This window comes from Coregonus lavaretus, assembly GCF_964263955.1.
Source record: "Coregonus lavaretus genome assembly, contig: HAP1_SCAFFOLD_707, whole genome shotgun sequence".
NCBI classification, from domain to species: Eukaryota; Metazoa; Chordata; class Actinopteri; order Salmoniformes; family Salmonidae; genus Coregonus; species Coregonus lavaretus.
Window position 1 is genome coordinate 16,364 of NW_028158262.1, and position 8,637 is coordinate 25,000.

The following is an 8,637-nucleotide window of genomic DNA, read 5'->3' on the forward strand; positions in this document are numbered from 1 at the left end:
TTCTTAAAATGTATAATTCCAAAGGGGTTAGGGAAAGATCAAGATGTGATCGATCATTTTCCACAAAAACTCTGCTGGAGTAGGTGCTATACTGCCTGATGAACGAATATGCGCGGTGCTTGACTTGGCCAGGAGCTCACCGGAGCTGAATATCGGCACCTCAACGTTTCTACTGCTTGAGCTCCTGTTCCTCTTATAGAATATTAGCTCAAATGTATTGTGGAGTTCCTGCACCTAAATATTAACAGTACCGGCACCCAAAATGAGAGGAACACTTACTGTAAATAGAGCAAAATGCTGGAAAACCCTGTCCAAATACATTACATAATGTACCACACTAACCTGCCAACTGACACTGTCAATGATGGGGGGAAATTATTATCCATACATTTTGTGTGTGTGTGCTTGTGTGTTGGATTGGCTCATCCTTAGTCAGTGTCAGGGAAGCCTCCTGTAACCCCAGAGACCAGGTGTGTGTGTCAGTCTCTCTACACACCTGGTGTAATATTCAAAATTCATGTTTCCCTCAGGCAAATATATATGCAGTGCCCTATTTGGGTCTCTCCTTGGCCAAGGAAAAATTGAGGTGTATACCAAGCATGGTAATTTGTGACCGACTCCATAAAAAATGCAGTGTTTTCGCTCCCTGTTTATACAGCTGAAATATTTATACTCATGTGTGGGATATATTACCCATAATTCCTTCTGCCTAACCAAACATGTCTGTTGCAGTAGGAAGTCAAGATGGTGCGGTTCTGCAAACATCAAAGCTTCAACTGACAACATATCAAGTGAGAGGTAAACAATGAAAGCTAAATGCCAAAATGCCCGTCACAACCTCACCGTTTGATACGGTTTCCACAGTAGCTTGTGGTGATCCCACGGTGTCCTAGTTCACATCCAGCTGAAGACATTTCTTACACTGTCAACACAGCATTGAGACCTTAAATAAAAGATCTTTGCTGAATTCAGAGTTGTACTTTTCAAGGGAATAGAATATATTGGGGAGGATATTTACAGTTTGGAGTCTGAATACTAAAATGGGAAGCCTTGAGAGTAGATGTGGAAGACAATAGAGAGAAAATTGTCTTTGGTTGAGTGGAGCTGAAATCACAAGTACTGCAGGAGTAACCTCTATCCCCTGAATGTGAATGTCTGATTAGGCTATTGTTAAGTTGCGTCAATTCAAATCTGGTATTGGAACAAAAAGAGGTCAATGCACGTCTTCTATAATAGACTAGTATTTTAATTAATGCAAAACACTTCAATGGTAAATATGATGTTCATATATACGGGTCCACTGAAATACCACACAGGGCAGTCAGAGAACTGAGCCATTGAAAATAGCTGTGCAGCGACGCCCCCCATCCAACCTGACAGATCTTGAGAGGATCTGCAGAACAGAATGGGAGAAACACCCTCAATACAGGTGTGCCAAGCTTGTAGCGTCATACCTAAGAAGACTCAAGGCTGTAATCGCTGCCAAAGGTGCTTCAACAAAGTACTGAGTACAAGGTCTGAATACTTTCCGAAATGCACTGTAGGTGTCCATCACAGGTAATTTCACCTGTTACTTGACCTGTATCCTGTGAGTGAGATCCTCGCTAGAATCAGAACTTTCTCCCTTACCATGTGACCTGCCCATGAAAAACTGGGCCCTAACCATTAGCCTGGTCCCAGATCTGTTGGTGCTCTTGTCAACTCCATCGCTGTCATTGTCAAACCTCTGTTAGGCACGGCAATGAGACAGGGAGTTGGCATGATGGCACAAACAGGCTGGCACTCAGGCTACTAATCACAGCCTATGCAATACTATGATATCTCCTTGTTCGCCATTGGATGTTACTGGGTGCGGCAGAGCCACCGTTGGGACGCTGATCAGTATGCTGTGTACTCGCTACTAGCTCAGCGTCCGTGGCCGTGCAGGTGTCCCGGGGCATGCTCGCCACTCGCCGCATTGTCACACATGGAAATGAAGCTGACACACAGATCACTGTTGGCCCCCTCGGCGACTAACACACCGTCAGCAATACTGATGCACATAGAAACAGAGTACAAAGACGGTGAGACCCACTCCCAGCCAATGACAGGAGTTAACAGGAGACTAGCTGCTATTGGTTATGTATGTCTGTGTGTATGTGTGTATGTATGTATGTATGTATGTATGTATGTATGTATGTATGTATGTATGTATGTATGTATGTATGTATGTGTGTATGTATGTGTACATGTGTATGTGTGTATGTACGAATGTACGTATGTATGTACGTATGTACACTACCGGTCAAAAGTTTTAGAACACCTACTCATTCAAGGGTTCTTCTTTATTTTTACTATTTTCTACATTGTACATCGCTCAGCATGAACAGTCATAGCAGGGGTGGGATTACAACTGCAGCCATAGACAGCACCTGAGCCAGACAGTTATGATGTGGGTGGATGTGTCGCTGCGCACCCATGCTGCACAACACTTATGCCCGGGTCAGGGAGCCTTGTCTCTGGATCACTCATCACTGCTGGAGGGGTATGTGGAGCACAGAGGAAGCCTCGTCTCTGGATCACTCATCACTGCTGGAGGGGTATGTGGAGCACAGAGGAAGCCTCGTCTCTGGATCACTCATCACTGCTGGAGGGGTATGTGGAGCACAGAGGAAGCCTCGTCTCTGGATCACTCATCACTGCTGGAGGGGTATGTGGAGCACAGAGGAAGCCTCGTCTCTGGATCACTCATCACTGCTGGAGGGGTATGTGGAGCACAGAGGACAGACAAAACCCACACTCCGAGTCAAAGCAACATCTGCAGGAGTGCTGGTTGCATGGCCTCCTGTAGGAGAGAGGGTTTGGAGAGATAGAAGGTCACTGAAAGGGGATATCTGAAGCAGAAAATAATCAGAAAATAAGGAAGGAGGAAGAGCAGGGTCAGCAGGGTTATTTAGCAGGGTCATGGAGTCAGAAAAGAAGGAAGAGGTGGGGTGGTTGTATGGGTTATTTAGCAGGGTCATGGGGTCAGAAAAGAAGGAAGAGGTGGGCTGGTTGTATGGGTTATTATAGCAGGGGTTATGTGTATGTTCTAGTGGGGATTGTTTACAATTCATGCCAAACCTGAGTTCATATACGTATTACAAATATTTAAGGTACAGGTGTTTTGCAATTTTGGGACTATTCCATTGTTCTATCGTGCCTGCTTAGCTAAGTCAAGCGCACTCTATTTAAACTATTTGAAATACATGTTATATTCCACCTAGGTCTGATTCATGCTCATTCATACAGTAGTCACGGAAGCAGCGCAAGTATAACATCACAGTATCGTTATACACTACAGTGCCCTTAATGATCCACCATTGGTTGGATTTCCTTGTTATCTCCATCCATATACTTGCTCATGATGAGCAGTAAGTTGACGGAAGAGAGCTTGTTAGAGATGAGAGGATGAGAGGGCTCACCCTGGAGGTCAACTTATTTAGCCCAGGCCGCACGACAGGGGAACCAAATGTGGGGTCGGGGGTGGGGGGGGGCTCTCTCTTCAAGGGCCTCCATCCTCTAGCCTCCAGCCACACAATGCTTCCCCTTACGATTCCCCCCACGTCTCTCGTGATTCCCAGACACTCTCAGATCAATAGAGGCCTTCGAGGGAAAAGCAAGAGGCCTCTATTCAGGCTGACTTAACCGGGGTCAAGCAATCACGCTCCTAAAGCATGACGGCTCCCTCGCCACGGCCGGCGCCACCGCCACATCCGCCAGTCATTAGTCAGCTCCCATGGGTGAAGACACTGACGTGGCCCTAATGAGAATTGAAGGCACTTCAATGTACCTGCAGCCAAACAGGAAGCAGGGAAGAGGAAGACGAGTGCTGTTCATCGCTAGGCGACAGAGGATATTAGATGTTGGTGGGCCGCAGAGAGGAAAGAGACTAGACATAGACAAGACGTATCAAAAGAGGAATCTATTCATGTGTACAAGCAAGCAAAAATCACAACTGAGCCTGGATATGTGGAGCTGGATCGTGTACTGTCCTCGGGTATTGCTTTGTGGAGAGATCATTTGTTTTTGATAAGGGGTCGTGAAAAGTGTGTGTGTGCGTGCGTGCCTGTGTATGTGAATGAGTACGTTTGTGTGCCTGTTTATAGGTTAATGTATCCGGTGTCATCCAGGGTCATTCATACAACTGTAATTGCTTTGATGGGGATACAAGTCACCCTAGTGTCAGGCCAGTCATACCTTCAGTTTAGCCATGATCTAATAGGGTAGTATAGCCACATGAATAACACTTGCTATACAAACCAGCACAACTCAGTCATATCATTCACTAATTCACATGGTAAATATTCATATTCATCAGCCTATTTACCCTAAATTCCTTTTTGATTGTATGAAATACATAGCTGATATGATGCACCAGACACTTCCGCCTAATCAGCCATTTGTCTTGGGATGAGGTTCTGGAAGTACCCACCACTTCAGACACCCAACCTATACACTCCACGAAGGTGTCTCTCGTTGGACAACTTCTTAGAAATGCTAGATTATACATTTTTTACTCACTGCTCCGGTGAGTCGTTAATAGATCGAATTATCCAGTCAATTAAACGTTCAGAACTTTCCGGTGAAGATGTAATGGTGTTTTACCGGTGCACTTAACTGAGTAAATATTTTGCTTGTTGATATGTGAAGAGGTTTTTATATTTGTCGCAATAATTACAACATCAGTCCAGTGATGCCTCTGGAGCTTAGATTAATCAGTTACTTTTAAATACAGAGATTGGATCAGTGGAGGCTGCTGAGCGGAGGAAAGCTCAAAATATTGGCTGGACTGGAGTAAATGGAATGGTATGATTTCATTCCATTCACTCCATTCCAGCCATTGTACTCCATTCCAGACATTATTATGAGCCGTCCTCCCCTCACCAGCCTCCACTGGATTGGATATATTTACCGTTGTGGTTTTCAGACTCTAGCGCAGCAGGCAGTGAATCATTAGTTTGAGCTGGAATAACAGGTTGACTCATCTTAACCTGAAAAATATGGATGTTGTTTGCAAAAGATCTGAAGGTTTATGGTAGCTATTTACCACGGTCACAAGTGCAAGCTGACAGCCACATAATCCTTTCTGATAGGAACAGACATGATATGTGGTTGCTTTACCTACACCTTGAATGAACTGCTAATGAAGTTTGCTAATTGATACAAAAAGGCAATGTATTTGTGTTAATGTGTTTGTGTATAAGGAGATACATTCCGTTTCAGCAGAAGAGATGCAACTGATATTCGGACACAGACAGACAGGCATACTGGTTCATAGCTCCATGGTTTGTGCTAACAGTGTTGCGCCCATTCTGAGCCCTGTACCTTGCTCTGTGGTCTCACACTTATCAGACACACACACACACACACACACACACACACACACACACACACACCACTGAGAGCTGTGGATCCAGCCCATCTAGTACGGGACAAGTATCAAACATGACAGTATTGGCAGGTCCCCGGATAGCTGGCCTCTCGCCTTTCCAGGGGTGTTAGGATTCATAATGGCTCCATACACTTCTATCAAATGTGTATTGAGCTCTTGTGACACATAAAACCGCCGCGCCGTGATGAGAAATAACCGCTGTCAGCTCCCGTCTGCGCTTTAAAGATTTAAGCTTCAGGAAAGATGGAGAGAGGAGAGAGGAGAGAGGTGGAGGGGTCAAAGGGTCAGACCTTGACAGAGCATTCACAACTGATTCATACACAACTGGTGCTCATACACACAGTTGGGTGTACACACACACACACACACACACACACACACACACTCTCCACTCACTCTGCCTCTCTCTAACAAAGCCACATGTGATGGTAGTGCTCAAACTCAAATTATAAACCGGGTAGTTTGGGTCCTGGATGCTGATTGGCTGAAACAGCATTCCATCGTGTGTACTGTATATCAGACAATATACCACTGTATGACGCAAACTACTTGTTAACTGTTCTATTTATGTTGGACACCAATAAGGCACCTCTGGGGTTGGTGGTATAGGGCCAATATACCACTGCTTAGGGCTGTATCCAGGCACTGCGCTTCACATCATGCATAAGAACAGCCCTTAGCCGTGGTATAATGAAGCAAAAAGGCCCAAGGAGGTGTGGTATATGGCCAATATACCACGGCTAAGGGCTGTTCTTAAGCACGACGCAACGCGGAGTGCCTGGATACAGTCCTTAGCTGTGGTATTTTGGCCATATACCACAAACCCTCGAGGTGCCTTATTGCTATTATAAACTGGTTACCAACATAATTAGAGCAGTAAAAATACATGTTTTGTCATACCCATGGTATACGGTCTGATATACCATGGCTGTCAGCCAATCAGCATTCAGCCAATCAGAATTCAGGGCTCAAACCACCCAGTTTATAATGGCCATTATACAAACCACCCAGTTTATAATGGCCATTATAAACTGGGTGGTTCGAGCCCTGAATGCTGATTGGCTGGCAGCCGTGGTATATCAGACCGTATACCATGGGTATGACAAAACACGTATTTGTAATGCTCTAATTACGTTGGTAACCAGTTTATAATAGCAATAAGGCACCTCTGGGGTTTGTGGTATATGTCCAATATACCACGGCTAAGGGCTGTATCCAGGCACTCAATGTTGCGTTGTGCTTAAGAATAGCCCTTAGCCGTGGTATATTGGCCATATACCACACCTCCTTGGGCCTCATTGCTTAAATATACCACATCTCCTCTGACTTTATCCAACCAATGTCACAACTTCTCAAAAAAAGTTGCAATTGCCCCCAAAGTAGGTTAATTTAATTGCAGACGATCAGCTGTCTTCACAGCCTGTCTCAGCAGGTTTCCTAGGCCCACCTGGCGTTCCCAGATACAGTAGAGATTCACCCTGGACTGATTGTTAGACTGCCGTAGAGTCCACTTTCTCTGGGAGGTCTGATCAGAGTCTCCACTAACACTGTGAAAGTCTCTCTCGGAGGTGTGGTCAGAGTCTCCACTAACACTGTGAAAGTCTCTCTGGGAGGTCTGATCAGAGTCTCCACTAACACTTTAAAAGTCTATCTGCGAGGTCTGGTCAGATTTGGGTGGTGCCTGCGAATCATGTCATCAGCATCATCAGTTCTTCAGAGGAGTTATCATTCTCCACCTCACTGAACACATCAGACACGTAGGCCTACACACATCACACCACACACACACACACACACACACACACACACACTTCCATGACTTAGGGCTCTTCCAGGGCTACACTACCATCGCACAGTGACTAAGTACATCTGACATCACCATTTAGCAGTACCACAGTTCATGATTCCGCTCTCAGTGTGCAATGTTGGAGCACTGTCAAAATCAATGGGAATAATTTTCTACTTGTGACTGTAAAAGCATGGCTGGGTGCTGTGGATGTGGCTGCAGCAGTGGTGAAGGCCAGTGGAGATGTATTCTTCCACTCCTCCACTCTACCCTTCCCTCCTCCCTCTCTGAGTCAGAGTCCCCTTTTTGTGAGTTTTTTTGTGACGTGGAACACTCTCCATCTCTCTGTCTCTCTCTCTCTCTCCTTCCCCCCCTCTCTCTCTCTCTCTCTCTCTCTCTTTCCCGCTCTATCCCTCCCTCCCTCCCCCTCTCTCTCTCATGATTGGCGCCATCCCAGGGGAGCGAGGAGAGGGTGGAGGTTGATGGCCCACACACAATTAAAAGCCAACCCCTGTTTTTAATGAGGTGCCTGTTTGTTAAGTCCACTCAGGGACCCGGGGCGAGTGCTTAGCATTTGCTCTCTAATTAGGGAAGCTAAACAGTCCCTCTTGCAGAAAGATCAACCATTAGGAGCTGAATTGGGGGCTAATCCACTGGGCACCGCAGCTCTAAGTCTGTTGTGTGCAGGATGGAGAGGAAGACAGAAGAAAACACATCTAGACCAAAACACAAAGGACTGGATAGAGAGAAAGAAGAGACAACAAAGAGAGGGAGAGCTAGTGAGAGAGAGAGAGAGAGAGAGAGAGAGAGAGAGAGAGAGAGAGAGAGAGAGAGAGAGAGAGAGAGAGAGAGAGAGAGAGAGAGAGAGAGAATGAGAGAGAGAGAGAGAGAGAGAGAGAGAGAGAGAGAGAGAGAGAGAGAAAGAGAGATAGAGGGAGAGAGAGAGAAGAATAGATAGAGAGACCGAAATGAAGCACTGTGTGTTATTGTCAATGGACAACCACTTGACTGTCCAAGAGGAACAGTACAACAAACTAGTTCATAAGATATGCTGATTATGAAAAAGCCACACACCCCCTCCTTCTTACAGAACAGTGTGAAGGCAACTTGTAATGGCGTCCAGGTTCTAAGCTGTTGTAACAATGCTTCCATCTAGTGGCGAGTCATGTCATCATCAGCCTGCGACAATGGGGATCAGCCTCTGAAAAACAATCATCTGACCCATCCACTTATTAGATGCCCCCCTCCCCTCCTCAGAGAAATGCCCCCACTTTGGCTTTCAGAACATTATTCTGCTCAGACTGGATATTAAAATGTTCAAAGTACAGGGATGAGGCACAGAGAGGGCACCTGCAAGGGCAATTATTTCCCATGCATATTCTGCTATTGTTCCGACATTTCTAAGGATACATAAATTATATTGGAGACAGAGGGTATT